Source organism: Hibiscus syriacus, unplaced genomic scaffold, assembly GCF_006381635.1.
Source record: "Hibiscus syriacus cultivar Baekdansim isolate YM2019G1 unplaced genomic scaffold, ASM638163v2 tig00116971_pilon, whole genome shotgun sequence".
In the NCBI taxonomy this organism is placed as follows: Eukaryota; Viridiplantae; Streptophyta; class Magnoliopsida; order Malvales; family Malvaceae; genus Hibiscus; species Hibiscus syriacus.
In genome coordinates this window covers 1,339,526-1,359,612 of record NW_024063495.1, presented here as the reverse complement: position 1 = coordinate 1,359,612, position 20,087 = coordinate 1,339,526, and the positions used below count along the sequence as shown (strand labels likewise).

The 20,087-nt window shown below is 33.5% G+C and overlaps 1 pseudogene; it reads right to left on the bottom strand.

The window, feature by feature from the left end:
• The window catches only part of LOC120192099, a 35,043-nt pseudogene that overhangs the window by 8,316 nt on the left and 6,640 nt on the right, over nt 1-20,087 (bottom strand).

Below are 20,087 nucleotides of genomic sequence, written 5' to 3'. Positions count from 1 at the left end.
TCTAGAGAGAGGGAAGAATCTCTCTCTATTTTTTTAAAAAAGAGAAAAATGAATATATATATATATATATAAAAAGGAAAAAGTTGGTATTTATAAAACAAATTTTGGGTATAATTACTGTTTAGTCCCCTAATATTTCGTCTGTTTTTATAAAATAGTCCTGTGCAGGGACTTGTTTCATAGTTTACCCATTTTCGTTTGTGCTTGATAATTTTTTGGTATAATTTGTTAGGATTGAAGAGGCTCAATTTGAACAACCGAAAAGTTGCAAGGGGTGAATTGGCAATAATTTGTTTAGGGAGTAAGTAGAGTAAAAGATAGAGAAATTTGACACAAGGATTTATAGCTTCTCAACTAAGTCTACATTCATTACCTAAGCTTATCAATTAGGATTTTCTAACAAATCCACTAATTTGTTTTTTTCTTTTTCAAGGATCAAGAGATAACCTTTACACTTCCTAATTTTTCACTTGGCTAAACTGGAACCAATCCCCTTTTACAAAAGGTAAAAAAAAGTAAACAATAAAACCTCTCTAAGGTAGGGTGTTTACAAATTTAGCTTAGTAAAACACTAATATTTACAAGAGAGATAAAAATAAGATTGGAAAACTCTTCTCTTGTGTTTGATTTCTTGGATAGGTGTTCTAACCCTTCTACAAGTGTCCTCAACTCATATTTATATGTTGGAATAAAGTTGTGACTGTTTATAGCTATTGGAAGTGATTTGGAGTCGTTTGGGGATATTTTCTCTGCAAAATAAAACTGCCCAGTACAGAGCGTATCGGTACTCCTAAAGGAAGTATCAGTACTACCTTTGTTAATTTTAAATAAAACTAGCCGTTGGGCCTGACGGTATCGATACTAAGCCTATGATATCGACACTACTATGTAAAGTAATATTAATACCATTTGCACATTTTGAAATTTGAGCAATGCTAGTAGTATCGATACTACCGAGTGAGTATCGATACTTCACTTACCTTTGGTATCAATACCATATGAACAATATCGGTACTGTTCATGAGGTATCAATATTGTAAGAACAACATCGATACTGCTTGTCCAGAAAAACATTTTGTGCTTAATTCCAAGTTAAATGGACTTTGAAATTATTTTTGAAAACTTTGAATAAATTCAATTTAAGTCCAAAAACATTTTGCCTTAAATTGTTATATCAAAATATAGTTCAACAATCTCCCCTTTTTTGATATAACAAAGCATTTGAAAAATTGGTTTTGGTAAAACTCCACCTTAATAAAATATTTAATGAAAAAAATACAAATTGTTGGAAAATGTATGAAAATGTTCAGCTCCCCTTTTTTCATTAAGAAATTAAAATTTTCAAACCATACTTCTACCCCTTTTTGTTATATCATAAATAATTCAACTTTAAAGTTCTAAAATAACATTAGAGAGTAAGTGATAAACTTGACATTAAAAACATTTGAAAAATCAAAGCCCCCTCAAAAAGTGCATTCCAAACAAAAATTTGACTTTAAAAGCTTAATAGGGGTGTTCAAAATTCGGTTTTAACCGAATTAACCAACCGAACCGAATTAGTTCGGTTAATTCAGTCGGCCACCGAATTAATTCGGTCGGGGAACGGTTAAGGATTTTTTTAGAATTCTGTTAACGGTTAATTCGGTTCGAAATCGGTTAATTAACCGAATTAACCTTTAAATATAATTATATTAAGAGGCCCAATCCATTTAAAATCCATTTAAAACCCAAATCAATATTAATTAATTAAAATAATATCAAAACTAAATGTAAAATGTTTGAATCAAATTAATTAGATATTATTTATAATTAGATATTATTTAAATTAATTGTAAATTGTTTTTTTAATTTAAAAAATATTAAATTCAAAAATTCTAAAAAATTTCGGTTAATTCAAAAATTAACCGAATTAACCGAAATTTATTCGGTTCAGTTAATATTTTGGAAAAAAAAATCGGTTAATTCAAAAATGGTAGTTCAGTCGGTTCGGCCACCGAATTAACCGAATAAACACCCCTAAAGCTTAACACTTAAATAAAATTGAATTTCAACAAGGAATACAAACATGTTAGTAGCATATGAAATTCAATATATCCAAGTCTAAAATACTTTATGCAATATCAAATTGAAATTAAGTGCATATGCATAAAGATTTCCAAAAATGTTATGCATTTGAAATTTTGATATCAATTGTTAAAGAGATTATGAAAAATCATTGAAGATTTAAAATGTTCATCATAACACTTTTTAACAGAAAAATCATTGAAGATTTAAAATGTTCATCATAACACCTTTTTAACATAGATGAGATGAAAAACAAAACATAACCATTTAAGATAAATACTCATGCATGCAAAAAAAACAAAAAAACAAAAAACAAATGAGCAACCAATTATGCAAAATTAAAAAGTTTTTAAGCTTAGAGGTTACCCATTCCTTTTTTAGTGTGGCTAGAACATCTTGATTTTGGTATCCAAATTGCTTTGGATCCTTTAATGTTAATTTCAATGCCCCTTGTTCCCTTAGGAACCCATACTAGTCTAATTTTAAAAGATTTTCTTTTCTTTATAGGACAACCATGTTCTAAATGACCATGAATGTAACACCCATAACCCGTATAATTATACATATACAAATTATGGATGTTATCCGAATTTCTAAAATCATTTTATCATTTCAAAAGAGATTTAAAATTTATTTTCTTAAAATGGTAAATGATATTATATAAATATCATATCATAAGAATTGTGTTTCATTGTAACAAATTTAAAACAAAATATTTTTTATGAATAGTGAACAATACCCGTGAATAGTGAACTGTGTACCAATGCACTGCTACAGTAACGTGAACAGTGTACCGATGCACAAAACATCGAATTATAATTATGTATCGATGCACTGTTACAGTGCATCGATGTACTGCTACAATAACTGCTACAGTAATTTCTGAAAAATACATATAAAACTCATAAAAATTTAACCTTTCATCACTATAAAATTTACCATTTTGTTTCCAAATTTATTCAACAAAACAAATTGAATATTATTAATTACATGCCACTATCTAAATCAATTCCATCATAGAGGTCTTACTGATATTGAAATATACCCTCGATGCTTGATGTCACTTTGAACTCTTTATTTCACTACTTGCTTTTACCTACGCGTGAAATCATCACACGCTATAAACTTAGTGAGGCAATTTAAAACAATAATCAGTGCAATACAATTCATGCATGATTTTCAATGTCAAAATCAAAATGTCATTTTATCATGTACTAGCATATCCAATATTTTCCATGATCAAAATAAGATAAATCTCTACCATTTATCCATAAGCTCGTAAGCTTATTTTACCAAAATATTTACCATTTAATCCCATAAGCTCGTAAGCTTATTTTACCAATATACTTGCCATTATTCCATAAGCTCGTAAGCTTATTTTCCAGTTTATCATTTATTAACCAATAAACCATAAATCACAACCCATAGTATAACTGTATGAGGAACCCGGTATAAGAGTCAAATATTGCACCGAAGTGCTGAGGTCGAGCTTTGCTCACCTAATAATGCACCGTAGTACTGAGGTTGGGATTTACCCACCTAGTACACCGTAGTGTTTGTATTGTGTCTTCACTAGACACTAAGGACTGCACTATGTGCCTTCTCTAGACACTCTAGTGCTACCTAACATGCAACTGCTAAACTCTATGGCATGCCATTAATACCACTAATCCTCAATAAAATACTTGGGCATATAGTCAATTTTATTTGATCCATCCATGGCAAAGTATATCAATACCATTTAACATTGGGCAGTTCATACCCGCTATATCATTCACGATAAAAATCATATATGTTCATGATAACATCATATGCAAAAATCAGTGATCAATGCATTTTATATATTCCACCTTTGACATATTTAGAATATGTCAAATATATGATAAATGACATAATATCATGTTGTTGTAAACAAGGTTGACTTATCGCAAGTCTTCCTGATGATGTATAAAACATCCATGTATAATTTCATGCATGTATTGCACTCACCTTGACACTTTATATCTTTCAAAAATATTTGTGCCTCACTATTGTCCACAATAAACCCACTTGACTTGCTTCAATCGCAAATCAATCATAATCTGTATAACTCCCAAATTCATAATAATACATATGTTAGTATTGTACTAACGTAAACATATCCCAAAATAATTCCATAATATATTTGAAATCATTATCTATCAAAATACTCATACTTAATAATTCCTATAACATTGGAACCAACTTTTCCAATTTACCCACAATGGTCTCTTACCATTTAACTTCAATTCCAAGCATCCCAAAAATATATTTAACATTTAAACATTACTCTTCATCTTCTAATCCCTTTCCACTTAAATTCTAAAATTTCCATATTCAGACAAGTCACATTGTCTTTAAAGAATCAGTATTATGTGTTTACATACACACTTGAATTTAATTCCATTTCTTCCGTTGAAAACTAGACTCGAATACAAATCTAGCCATATAAAGAACTCATTATAATTCATTATGTACAATTTATGGTGAATTTTCAAAGTTGACCAACAGAATCTGTTTTGCAGAATCTGCTGTCCGATTTTTCTGACATTTCTTTGGTTAAAAATTTATATATTTTTGTATACACCTTGAAATTGATCCCCGTTTGTTTTAAACGAAACTAGATCGATATATGAACACGAATATATAAAAATAAACTCAAAATTATTTTTATATAATTTCTGGTGAATTTTCGAAATTACTGCCAAATTCAAAATCCAAACTGTTTTCTTTAACTTTATTCTTAAGTTCTTCATCAATTCTTACAACTAATTCTTTAAAATCACTTAACTCTTAATAACCCATAAAACACAAGAACCCCTTCATAAACTCAAGATTAACTTGAACACTAACAATATTATCATGAAATATTGGTACCAAATGATAGCGTTTTTCACATATAACAATTTTCTATTTTCAACATATTCAAAATCCTAAGAAAATTCCTCTTACCTTTGAAGAAGCCCACGTCTGGTTGGAGAAGAAGATGAACAAATTTGGATGAAATGTGGGAAACATCTCATCTTAATTTACATTTCATTCTACTTTAAATGAATATAATATTCATTTAGTTGAGATAAGACCAAATCACCCTGAATGATTCTTCTTATTTACCATAAAACCATGAAAAACTCATCCTTATATTTCAAGTCAAAGCTGAATTATTTTGACTTTCATTTCCGAAATTCCCCTTAAATTTTCAAAAATTGCATTTTAGTCACTAAATTTCACTATTTCGGTTAAATCTGAAAAATTGCACAATTTCAAGTCAAATTTCTCTGATCCAAAATATTAAAATAATATTTCCAACCATTTTATAACATCCTTCAAATTTTTGTAAAATTCCAATTCGATCGGAATTATCGATTCCTTATCGGCTTTAACCCTTCTAGTTTTTCTTTACTAAAAATCAAATTCCAAAAATATGATTTCCATAAAACTCCACTCCCAAGAGTAAACCATCTATTTATGGAATAAAATTTTTTAGGAAATTATCACTTAATTCCCTAAATGTTTTCCCAATTTTCTACTTTGACCATCAAACTTTCCAAATTTTCATTTTGGTCATTATCTAAATTTTTGGGGTATTACAATGAAAATGGCAATGTGAGCATTTTGCCATTTTTAAACATAATGAGTTGTTTTTAGAAATTAATTCTTTTTATTTTGTTAAGCTCTCAAGCTTAACTTTTAAACCAAAATTTTCTTTTTCTAAATCATTGATTTTGACTTTTGAAAGTTCTAAATCAGTTTTCAAAATTTCATTTTGTTTTTCAAAACCAATTTTTTCTTTCAAAACCAAATCATTTTCAACTTTAAGTTTTGAAATTAATTTCTTATATTTAAAATTCATGGTCTCAAATTCCAAATACAACTCATTATAAACATCTTGTAACTCATAAAAAGAATGTGAATTTAAATCATTTGAGTTAGAAGATACCATTGAATCTTCTTCAATGGCCATGAGACATATGTTGGCTACTTCATCTTCATCATTGGAGTCATCTTCATCACTCCAAGCTGCCAAAAATGCCTTTATCTTGGATGACCCCTTCTTATTTAGGAGGGGTTATTCATACTTGACATGCCCTGTTCTTTGACAATTGAAGCTCACCAGAGGACTGTTCTTCTTGCTCGATTCATGCTTCACTTCCTTGGAAGTCATGAATCTCTTGAATATTTTGAAGAGCTTGGTCATCTATTATTCTTCTTCATCATCTTCATTCACCTCTTTATTTGAATCTTCATAGCTCTCATTATTGGATTTGAAGGCAATTCCTACCTCCTTATTCTTTTCTTCCTTCTTCTTGTCCTCATTTTCTTCATCTTCTTTCTTCATCTTCTTCCTTCATCTTCTTCCTTCATCTTCTTCCTCTTCCTTCATCATCAACTCATGAGTGAAAAGACATCCAATCAACTCATCGAGAGTGAGAGACTTTAGATTCTTAGCCTCAATGATCGTCGTCTTCTTCGATTGCCAAGAATTTGGAAGAAAGTAGATCATCTTTCTCACAAGCTTTTCATTAGGGATTATTTCTCCAAATCCCTTGAGACTGTTGAATATCACAAAAAATCTATCTGTCATAGCTTTGATATCTTCTTTTGGTTTCATCTTGAAATTTTTATAGCAATGGTTGATAAGGCTTATCTTGGTTTCCCTCGCTTCATCGGTTCCTTCATGAGTGACTTGGAGCTTATCCCATATCTCATTAGCATTGGAACAAGATGAGACTCTTCCATATTCATCCGGGCCTAATGCACAAAAGAGAATGTGTATAACCTTAGCATTGAGTTGGAACTTCTTCTTCTCTCCATCACTCCAATCATCCATATCGCCAGTTGGAATTGTGTATCTTTTCATGGTAGAGTTCTAAGCTCCTAGACCATTTGCTTGAATGAAGAGCATCATCATATTCTTCTAATAGTCATAATTTGCTCCATTTAAGTAGGGTGACTTGTTGACTGATTGTGAATCTTCATTGTAATAGGCATTATAGGTTGAAGCCCTCTCTTTGTTGGTTGCATCAAGAACCGATAGAGCTTCTTTGAGGATCGTCTCAAGGTTGTTAAACCTTTTAATGAGTCAAGCTCTGATATCGATTGTTAGGATCGAATATGCTCAATTCGAACAATCGAAAAAGTTGCAAGGGGGTGAATTGGTAATAATTCGTTTAGGGAGTAAGTAGAGTAAAAGATAGAGAAATTTGACACAAGGATTTATAGTAGTTCGACTTCTCAACTAAGTCTACCTCTAACAAATCTACTAATTTGTTCTTTCGCTTTCAAGGGTCAAGAGACAACCTTTACACTTCCTAGTTTTTCACTTCCTAGTTTTTCACTTGGCTGAACTAGAATTAATCCCCTTTTACAAAAGGTAAAAAGAAGTAAACAATAAAACATCTCTAAGGTAGGATGTTTACAAATTTATCTCATTAAAACACTAATATTTACAAGAGAGAAAAAAATAAGATTGAAAAACTCTTTTCTTGTGTTGGATTTCTTGGATAGGTGTTCTAACCCTTCTTCAAGTGTCCTCAACTCATATTTATATGTTGGAATGAAGTTGTGGGCGTTTATAACCGTTTGAAGTGATTTGGAGTTGTTTGTGGATGTTTTCTCTGCAAAATAAAACTGCTCAGTACATAGGGTATCAGTACTCCTAAAGGAAGTATTGGTACTACCTTTGTTAATTTTAAATAAAACTAGCTGTTAGTAGCCGTTGGGCCTGATGGTATCGATATTAAGCCTATGATATCGATACTACCATGTAAAGTAGTATCGGTACCCCTTTGGGTATCAGTACCATTTTTACATTCTGGTAGTATCGATACTTCCCTTACCTTTGGTATTGGTACCATATGAACAATATAGGTATTGTTCATGAGGTACCGATATTATAAGAACAATATCGGTACTGCTTGTCCAGAAAAAACATTTTGTGCTCAATTCCAAGTTAAATGGACTTTGAATTATTTTTGAAAACTTTGAATAAATTCAATTCAAGTCCAAAAACATTTTGCCTTAAATTGTTATATCAAAATATAGTTCAACATAATTACTATTTACTCCCCCTACTTTACGCGTGTTTTTGCAAGTTAGTCACCTGTAGGGACTTTTTTTTGATGATTTACCCTTTTTATGCATGTTATATATTTTTTAGGAAAAAATACCTTTAGGTCCCTATAATTTTCGCGTGTTTTTGCATTTTAATCCGTAAAACTATTTTTTATTTTGTTTGGATTTAACCATTAAATTTTGATTTGCTTTAATTTAGCCCTTGTTACATTTAATTTATTTAATTTAATCATTGTAGCTTTTTAATTATGTTATTTAATCCTTTTTTTTAATTTTTTATTACTTTGATGTGTGTTTGTTTATTTAATATATTACATTGTGTTTATTATAGCTAGTTTTTCTTAGTTTTTTTGGTCAATTAGTCTTTTAGATTTTGTCCTTAAATTAGGAGAATTCTTAATTTGGTCATCGCTTCTGCTCGAGGTTCTAATTTAATTATTTGAATCTTAAAATTAATTTAAATTAATATTAGAGCCTCCATTTTAGGTTAGATTTCAAATTAGTCTTTTAATTTAGGTAATAATACGAGTTTTCCCTCACCTAAATACTCGAGGGACCATTTCGGTTATCCAATTCAATAACTGATTTAAAAATCAAATAAGATTAATATTAGAACCTACATTTTAGGCTTGAGCTTATAGGTTCCCTAATTTTCATAAATTGAAACTTTAAGCTAGAAAAAGCCTTAATTTACCCTTAGCTTAATTAGAATGAATAAAAATTTGTTTGATTGCGTCTTATTTTTGAACTTAAGGCAATGTTTACTTATTAGGGAATTAATGGTATATCTCCCGCAAGTATGCTCATGGGGTTACCATTGGGGATTCCCGAAATAGGTCGACATCATTTTCAAAATTGCATCATGATTTATGAAATTAAGGCAATATCCGGTTATTAGGCACAATAGCTTATCTCCCGCATTTATGCTAGGGGGCGAATGTTATCGATCTTAATAAACAAACACCCTTTTCAACTTAGCATTCATAATGATTTTTCAAATTAAATAAAGATCAAACTCAAAATTTTTGATTTTAAATATAGGGTAATCAACTAGGTACCAATTTTGTGGCACTTATGGGGGTGTTAATCCTTCCCCACACGTAATTAACTCCCAAACTTGATTTCTAGATTTTCGTAGACCTTAAAACTTGGTATTTTGATAAAAATAAAATGTTTTATTAAAATCATCCAGACTTTATGGTGTCCCAATCGCACCTTAAATGATTGGTGGCGACCCCTCACATTTCGAAAATTCTTTTCAAAGAAAAACCCCTGAGTCTGTATCAGTCTTTCCCCACTCGGGTGAAAAATGGTGTCGATAGTTTGGCGACTCCATTTGGGACATTTTGTTTTTAAAACAGCTTGAGAGTCGAGCCACGAGTTGGTTACCCTTTATTTTGTATTCTGGAAATTATGAGTTCGATATTATTTAATTTACAGTTCGTTATGTTATTTCAAATAAAAAAAGATTTTATATCTGGTTAGTGCTTACATTTCTGTGAATTTATTTATGATTGTTGCATATCATAACTCTAAACCAGAGCTCAATCCAGTTTATCTAAGTAGGGAGAAACATCATACCTCACGAGAAGCATTGGGTTTCCTTGTGTGGGTCTGACAAAGTACCTTTGGAAAGCATCCTAAGTTGCATGTCCAGATATTAGTTCTGAGGCACGCTTTTAGCGGTGTGATCCCCTAAGCAAAATTTGATTCACAAGTATGTAATGGGCCATAATTGGAGTTAACCTTAGCAGGTTATAAAGATGGCTTGGGAACCCTTTGCTAGAACCCAACCTTATGTAGAGAATTGAGTAAACCTACCCCTCTAGAGCCATGTGGATAGCCTAGGAGAAGTAGAACACATGTGGTTTGAACTCTTAATTGCCTTTGTATACTTATTTTTCAGTCTCAACTTTGAATTGTATTTAATTATTTCTGCTAATATTACATTTCTTTGACTAATCATTTCAACTAACTTGATTCTTTTTGTCTTGTTTCTACTGACTTGTTTTCCTTTGGTCTTGTCTTATGCTTTGTTGTGTTTTCGCATAAACATGACATATTATTCAAAGGTATTGATTCCTGAAATAACTGATCTTTTAGAAAGTTCTTGAAAAACAATGCCCACATCAATGCCTTTCACTAGGATCAGTAGAATTTCGAAGATGCTCTATGTAGATAGGGTAACACCAAGAGAGAGTCTACCTACTAAGGAGATAATCCAGACATCTATTTACTGAGACAAGGTGGACTCAAGAAGATTCGACGCCAACAATTGAAGATCGCAAACCAGCTCAAAAGATTTCTGAAAGTAGGAGATGAAGTAGAAGTTTGAAGAAGATGCAATACCCAAACGCTCGTAGGAGTTGGACAACTTACAGATGTACCAGATTTTCACTTCCCCAGTGTACCGAGACATTGTCTGTTTCTCAAGAATTGTTTAAGGAACATTTATTTTTGGGATCAATTCTTTGTTCCATTTTCATCTCGCATTTTGCACTCCCATTTTTACATCTTTGAATTTGCATGCACATCTTTACATTAGTATATATACATTGTACATCACATGGTATACAATATATCTGAACATGCTTTAATCATGGATCCTAGGAGTAACATGTGGAGAATCTTGTGATAAAACTTTTGAGGTAAAATGAAGTCACCCCACTCGTTCCTAGAAAATAATTGAAAGCTATGGACGTGATGTTAACACTGCACATCATTGAGATTTTTGGGGCATTGAAGCATAAGGTTTAGAGTTTATTTGATTCAGGGGCATGGACATTTGATGAATGATGGGGCATTCTGATGCAAACAAAGAAAAATCATTGCAACAACTAGGAACTTTTGATGTACTCACATATTGTCTTATTTGAATTTATTTTCTTTATCTTTTCGTTAAAAGGTTTGTAAGTCACTTGACAATCAAACACCTTAAATAAAATGTTACCTTATGAGGTTATGAGCATTGAGCAATTTTTAAACTTAAAATTCTTTACCAGATGGATACATTCGAACACAATATCCTTCTCTTGTAAGGACCAATGCATCCTTCTCCTCTCATGAGGAAATGATCAAGAGGCTTGGCATTCATGCATGAATAGAATTGGACAAAATGGTACATCTCTTGTGTATGACATTGCAAAACTACCTAGACTACACTTCTGTTGAGGACTTTTAGTGATGATACTAATCTTCACAAAATGGAATGGTGGAGTAGAAAAATTTAGTTTAGGACAATTATTTGGGAACAAAACTCTAAATGTGGGATTTCCTGACCATCAAAGACACCTAGACTATAACAAGTTCTTCTCGATGAGCTTAAGAAATTCTAAATCTGAATACTTAAAAGGTTACTAAATTATTATTATTATTATTATTATTATTATTATTATTATTATATTGTAGATTATACAATAAAGCTGGGTTATTCCACTAAAGCAATTGGTTATAGAGGCAACTTAAAAGCCATGGCTTTATGAATAGATTGCATTCAAACCATGACATTGATCGGATACCTGGCACTTTAGTGTTTGCTCCACTGCGATTGTCAAGTCGAAGACTTTAATATGAGATAAATCCTTCAGATATGGTTGAACAAAGGCAAACTAAATAAATTCCAATAAATAAAGGTTATAATGCCTATGCTTGATCTAATAATGAGTTTTGATGAAAATGGACTAATAGAATTGAGGAATACCTGTTATAGTCGACTTCACACAAGTACTCAAGAATTTTATATTTAGACTGATGTCCCTGCACTACCTCTACTAAAGGAAGTCTATAAAGCTTGAACAAATGAAAGATTTCAGAGAATCGACATAGAAGTGTTCTAGAAATCTAGTAATTGATTATTCTAGTTGCTTCATTTTGTCTGCATCTGATTAAAATGCCAAGCTAAAAAAGAGGGGCATGTCGTAAGGTTCACAAGGACCAAGAAAGAAATGACATCTTGATGACTAAAACCTTAGAAACTTTAAAGAGCTAACCTGAAAACCAACCCATCAATTTTGACACTTGTCAAAGAAATATAACTTTGAAAATATTAAAAGAGATGTCGATTCTTTTGATATTTAGTGAATTCATGTTCTGTGATTTGCTTCAATTGTGAGCCTAAAGGAATGACATTTTTCTTCAACAAACTTTCCATATTTGGAAAATAAAAAGAAAGAAAATATTTTCAAACAAGACAATCTATCTGAAGAGTTTAGCTTGGAAATTGACAAAGGTTCCTCAGATTTAGAAATTCAGAATCAGAAATTGGGGCAAAGAATTTGAATGTTAGGGAGCAAGAAAAATAGCTTTTTGCAAAGATGTACGATGGTACACGTTGGTGAGGGAAAATAATGAAGACAAATAGATTAAGAAGAGAATCAAGATTGCTTGAGCACCTATTCACTGCTATTAATCAAGAAAAACATGCATTACACATACATTATTGTAACATCCCCAATCTGTATCCAACCCGGATACGAGTCAGAGATATTATATTGACTTTTAAAACACAACTCTTACAAATAATAGCAAAATACTTGAACTTATATTAAGAAAAATACAATAATATACATATATTAATACAAGTTTATCAAAATACTCAGAGCATACACAACTTAACCCTTTAGTTACATGCCAACATCCCTTTTCATAACAAAATGACCTACTGATTAAGTTGCTTCTGATCTGATAGTTGCAGGAGTAATGTTGTCCAGCTGCTTAACCTCGATCGTCTACTTTATCGGATCCTACGTGTGAAACACTCACACGCTAAGTCATCGACTTAGTGAGGTAATATAATAATAATATCAATAAATATAAAGTAATTGCCAAATTGGGATGGGTTGCAATGATAAGATGTATGTAAACAATGCAATAACCAGAACCATGTTTCTTACACATATACTTATCAAATTCACATTCATAAGTTCACCTTAGTAAGTTCATTAGCCCATGGTACCATACAGAGAAACTAAGGTATGTGAGTATTGTGAGGTTGTGCACTATGCTGTCACCACAGCTCATATAATTACACTGAAGTGCCACGTAGAATTACACCAGAGTGCTGCGTAGAATTGTACCGTAGTGCCATATAATAATGTCCATAAGGACCATATAATAATGTCCATAAGGACCACATATCATTCCTTAAGAATCATATACATATACTAGGGATCAAGTATGTGTCTCACAAGACTTCACACATGTTCCAAAGAATACATATATGTCCTGAAGGACAACATATCATTCCTTAAGAATCATATATATATGACAAGGATCAAGTATGTGTTTCACCAGACTTCACACATGTTCCAAAGAATACATATATGTCCCGAAGGACCACATAGACCCTCTACCCTTGGCATGCCAACTATACCTATAGTTCTCATTTACATAACATGGGCTTTCCACATTTATCTTATTTGTATCACGTAGACATATTATTTCATACCTTTATCACATAACTCATATAACTTTTTCTTGCATATTCATGTCCCATAATGCATATGGTATGGATTCATGTCATATATCATAATATGAAATACTATCATGTATCAAAATATTGAATCTAGACTTATCACAAGTCTAGAACTGAATAAAATACATATTCATGCTATGCATATGCACTCACCTAGATTTCTTTGTCTTTCCCTCGATTGATCCTACTTGTTGATGGTTCCAGAACTCGTTTAGGCTCGATATCTACATAGTAATTCATTGATACTTATCAGTATACTAATTAATATATTCTAAACTATCATTTCTTAGGCTAAAAGAAAAGCCATTTTCATCTTTTAATGGAGTTATGCATCGATGCTTTACACCATGCATCGATGCATAAATCCTATTCGATGTTTGTATTTAATGGGGATGCATCGATGCACTCCTTATGCATCGATGCATACTTAAACAATTTCTGGGATTTAGCATCGATGCATCGGTGCACAATGAATGTGCATCGATGCACATTGCCCAGAATTGTCATTTTAGCACGAAAATCTCTTCTTAGTCTACTTAACACTTTATATTTCCCCTCTTTATATATCCTTAACTTGCATACTCTTACTTAAACTAATTATTATCCATTCCATACTTTTGAAACTTAAAAATCCAATTCTCCATGTAGAATTTAAGAATCTAACCCAAATTCCAACATGTTCTAATTTGAATTCTAACACCTCATACTTCTTAGTTAGCTTTATGATAAGTCAAATCCCACTTCTAATTCTTATTAGGAACTCTAATCCAAGATTTCACTTTTCTATTTCATTTCTTTGATTCTTCATATTCTCTTCATCTTATGGTTTTAAGATAATCTAAGCTTTCCTTAAGCTTAGTTATCAACTAAGGATCAATAAGAAACCTTAAATTCATCAAGAATTTAATCAACAAGAAAACTCACCTTTATCTTGGTCTCTCGATGGAGAAGAAGAAGTGAAGAAGAAGAGAAATCTGGAAACTGTTGTTCTCTTCATTTGCCTTCCACGTGGATTTAAATATCCTCATATAATATTTAATTATTTCCCCTATTAAAAGACTCCTCTTTAGTTCCTCCTTCTTTGTTAATTGATCCTACACAAAACATTCCCATTAAATCTTTCAACTATTCAATTTATCTACTTTGGTCACTGAATTTTATAATTTCACAATTTGATCACTAACCCGGTATGGAGGATGTTACAAATCTCCCTCCCTTAAAAAAATTCATCCTCGAATTTTCATTGTACGAACAGATGGGGATATTGAAGTCGCATATCTTCTTCACGTTCCCACGTAGCTTATTCTACTTTGTGATTTCTCCAAAGAACCTTGACCAACGGAACTGTCTTACTTCTTAACTGTTTGACTTCAAAAGCCAATATTCTCACTGGTTCTTCTTCATATGTCAGATCTGATTGGACTTCTACTTGTTCTGGTGTAATGAAGTGAGAGGGATCGGACCTATATCTTCGTAACATGGACATATAGAAGACATTATGGATCTTCTCCATTTCTGGTGGCAAGGATAACTGATATGCCACGGGTCCTATTCTCTTAACAACTTCATATGGCCCAATGAATCTAGGACTTAACTTTCTTTTTCGACCAAAACGTAATACTTTCTTCCAAGGAGATACTTTAAGGAAAACTTTATCTCCAGCCTCGAACTCAATCTCTTTTCTTTTAAGATCAGAATAGGACTTTTGCCGATCAGAGGCCACTTTGAGGTTATGTTGAATTTCTCGAACTTTTTGTTCTACATCTTGAATTAAATCCGGACCAAGAACACTTCGATCTTTGAGTTCATACCAATTTAATGGAGTACGACATTTCCTCCCATATAATGCCTCATATGGGGCCATCTTTATACTAGACTGATAACTATTGTTATAAGCAAACTCTGCCAGCGGCAAATACTTTTCCCATGATCCTTTGAATTCCATTACGCATGCTCTTAACATATCTTCCAATATCTGAATAGTTCTCTCTCATTGCTCGTCAGTCTGAGGATGAAAAGTCGTACTAAAGTTTAAACGAGTCCCCAACGCTCCATGCAAAGATTTCTAGAATCTAGAAGTGAATCGAGGGTCTCGATTAGAGACTATGGAAACAGGCACTCCATGCAATCTAATAACTTCTCTAATATACAGCTCTGCATATTTTTCCATAGAGAAATCTGTTCTAACCGGGAGAAAATGCGCTGACTTAGTTAATCGATCAACAATTACCCAGATTGATTCTCTTTTGTTCGGAGTCAAGGGTAATCCCGAAATAAAATCCATCGTAACATTTTCCCATTTCCATTGAGGAATGACAAGTGGTTGCAATAATCCTGACGGAACTTGATGCTCAGCTTGGACTTGTTGACATATCAAACACTTAGACACAAATTCGGTGATGTTTCGTTTCATCCCTGGCCACCAAAATCGATCCTTCAAATCCATATACATCTTGGTTCCACCCGGGTGCATCGTTAATGGACTGCAATGAGCCTCTGTCAATATTTCTTCCTTCAAGTCTTCATTTTCGGGTATCACAATTCTTCCTTTACAATAGAGGTTTCCATCTGACTTAACCTCAAAATCCTTAATCTCTTTATTCTTTACTTGCTCTAATCTTTTCAAACACATTTCATCTTTACTTTGCAATTATCCTATTCGTTCCAACCATGCTGGTTTAAGTGTTAACTCTGCACAAAGACCACCGTCTCCCGTTAAAGATAATCTTGCATCCATAGCTCGTAAAGCTGTAAACATCTTTCTACTCAAAGCATCTGCTACCACGTTAGCCTTTCCGGGATGATAGTCAATTATCACATCATAATCTTTTAAGAACTCTACCCATCTATATTGCCTCAAATTCAACTCTTTTTGAGTCATCAGGTACTTCAGACTTTTATGGTATGTATACAAGTAACATCTTTCTCCATACAGATAATGACGCCAAATCTTGAGAGCGAACACCACAGCAGCCATTTCTAAATCATGGGTGGGGTAATTCTTTTCATGTGGTTTCAACTGCCTCGATGCATACGCTACCACCTTCCCTTCTTGCATTAATACACACCCCAACCCGTTATGGGATGCGTCACTGTATACTACAAAATTCTTGCCAGATTCCGGTTGAACCAATATCGGAGTTTCTGTCAGAATTCTCTTTAAAGCTTCAAAACTTTCTTGACATTCAGAAGTCCAAACAAACGGTACATTCTTTCTCATCATCTTTGTTAAAGGCAACACTATCATCAAAAAAATTCTTAACGAATCTTCTATAATAACCGACAAGTCCAAGGAAACTCTGAACTTCAGATACATTCTTTGGAACTTCCCAGTCCATTATAGCTTTAACCTTCTGAGGGTCCACTCTAATCCCAACTGCCGAGATCACATGCCCCAAGAAAATTACTTCGTTTAGCCAGAATTCACATTTGGACAATTTCGCATAGAGATTTTTATCCCTGAGAATTTGCAAAACTAGCCTCAGATGTGCGCTTTGCTCTTCAATGGACTTCGAGTAAACCAGTATGTCATCAATAAAGATAACAACAAACTAGTCTAAATAGGGCTGAAAAATCCTGTTCATGAGATCCATGAAAGCAGCTGGTGCATTCGTTACTCCGAATGGCATTACGATGAATTCATAATGACCATATCTCATTCTGAAAGCCGTCTTCGGAATATCTTTCTCCTGAATCTTCAATTGATGATAACCCGAACGTAGATCGATCTTCGAAAATACCGAAGCTACTTTTTAGTTGATCAAACAAGTCATCAATGCACGGAAGGGGATACTTATTCTTGATGGTCACCTTATTAAGCTGTCGATAATCAATACAGAGACGCATTGATCCATCCTTCTTATTAACAAATAACACCGGAGCTCCCCAAGGTGACACACTTGGTCGAATAAATCCCTTTCCTAACAACTCTTGCAATTGATTCTTTAACTCTTGCAATTCTTTCAGAGCCATCCGATAAAGTGCCATTGTAATTGGAGCGGTTCCTGGCATTACTTCAATTTGAAATTCTACCTCTCTATCTAGAGGTAATCCTGGCAACTCAGCCGGGAAAACTTCAGTGAATTCTTGAACTATTGGAATCTCCTCTAGCCCTTTCTCTATCGCTCTTAAATCTATCAAATTTGCAAGAAATCCTTGACATCCTTGTAGCAATAGCTTCTTAGCTGACATTACTGACATTACATTTGCTAAAGAATTAAACTTTTCACCGCTCACACTTATCTCTGTTCCTCCTGGACTTTTCAGGGTTACCTTTTTCAATCTACAATTAACATCTCCATAGTAATGGAACAACCAATCCATTCCCAGAATCACTTCAAACTCGTCAAAGGGTAATTCCATCAGATTAGCAGGGAATTCAATTCCCTGAACCTTTATAGGACACCCCTTACAGACTTTATTCACCCGAGCACTATGGCCTAAAGGAGTTATTACTATAATCTCATTACTCGTAGCTTCTAAGGGAATCCTCAATTCCTTTACTAACTTACTTGTAATGTAAGAATAATTAGAACCCGAATCAATCAGTACCAATACTAATTTATCCTACAGCTGAAAAGTACCTGCTATAATATCAGGGTCATCACGGTCTTCACTTGTCTTTAGATTGTACACCCATGGGGCTGACCGAACTTTAGGTTGAGCAGAGAATTCAGACGGGTTCCTTCCCCTGCCTCTTCCTCGTCTTCTTTGTGATGAAGAACCAACTCTTTCAGATGGTGTAGGCTCACCAACCATCAATGGACAATCCCGAATAAAATGTCCGACATCTCCGTATCGAAAACAAGTCCCAACAGCCAACCGACAAGCCCCAGAATGGTTTTTCCCACAGTTCTGACACTGTCTCGCTTGTCTCAGAGTAGATCTCCCAACACCAAATCCCACTGACTGCGTCTGTCTAGGTCTTGCCTGACTTTCTCCCCTAGCAGACGATGTAACTGATTTTGATCTAGCTTGTGATTGAAAATCCTGAGTCTCTTCCCCTTTTTGATGGTGCTGAACTAGAAGAAGCACCCGTTCTCTTTGATATCTGAACTCTAAAATCCCTAAATCTCTCATTCTGAGCTCTTTCAAGAGCCTTGGCACGATTGATCACCTCTTGGAACGAGGACAAATTCAATACTATCAGCATCTCTTTCAATCTAGGGCGCAAACCCCCCACAAACCATTCACAATCCTCTTTTTCAGTAGGCACAAGCTCGAATGCAAACCTACTCAACTTGTTGAACTCACATTCATACTCATATACAGAGCGGTTCATCTGTTTCAAATTCAAAAACTTCTGCTTCATCTGTCGAATAAATTGATCTCCAATGTACTTATTTTTAAATTCATCTAAGAATAAAGACCAAGTCAATTGGTCACTGGGCATCCTCATGGTGACGTTCGTCCACCATATTCTCGCTTGACCCCTCAACAACGAGACAACTCCATCTAACTTCTCCACTTCAGAACAGTGGAGACCATCCAACATGATTTTTAAGTCATTTAACCAAAGATCCACCGCAACCGGACCTTCTTCGGTTTCTCCCTTAAACTCAACTCTTTTGCTACATTCATCCTTTAAGTTGGTGGAGCAGGAGGTTGAAGACGCGTTAGAATAGCATCTAACGTTCTGAAGAACATATCTTGATCTTGCACAGGCACTCCTCGAGATGCATGTTCTTCACCTTGCCTGGCCAGGGCAGATGAATTACTGCTTTCAGCAGACCTATCTTCTCCCGCTTCACTTCGGGAGCTATTATGTCCGAACATCTAATAAGAATAAACACATTGTTCTATTAGCAAAACAAACATACTCATATTATACCAGATCAGAAGTTCTCACTATTTGTTGGCATGTATTCCATTTAAAGACTCTATAGACTCTGGTTTATGCCTAGAATCGGCCAAACCATAGCTCTGATACCATTAAATGTAACATCCCCAATCTGTATCCAACCCGGATACGAGTCAGAGATATTATATTGACTTTTAAAACACAACCCTTACAAATAATAGCAAAATACTTGAACTTATATTAAGAAAAATACAATAATATACATATATTAATACAAGTTTATCAAAATACTCAGAGCATACACAACTTAACCCTTTAGTTACATGCCAACATCTCTTTTCATAACAAAATGACCTACTGATTAAGTTGCTTCTGATCTGATAGTTGCAGGAGTAATGTTGTCCAGCTGCTTAACCTCGATCGTCTACTTTATCGGATCCTACGTGTGAAACACTCACACGCTAAGTCATCGACTTAGTGAGGCAATATAATAATAATATCAATAAATATAAAGTAATTGCCAAATTGGGATGGGTTGTAATGATAAGATGTATGTAAACAATGTAATAACCAGAACCATGTTTCTTACACATATACTTATCAAATTCACATTCATAAGTTCACCTTAGTAAGTTCATTAGCCCATGGTACCATACA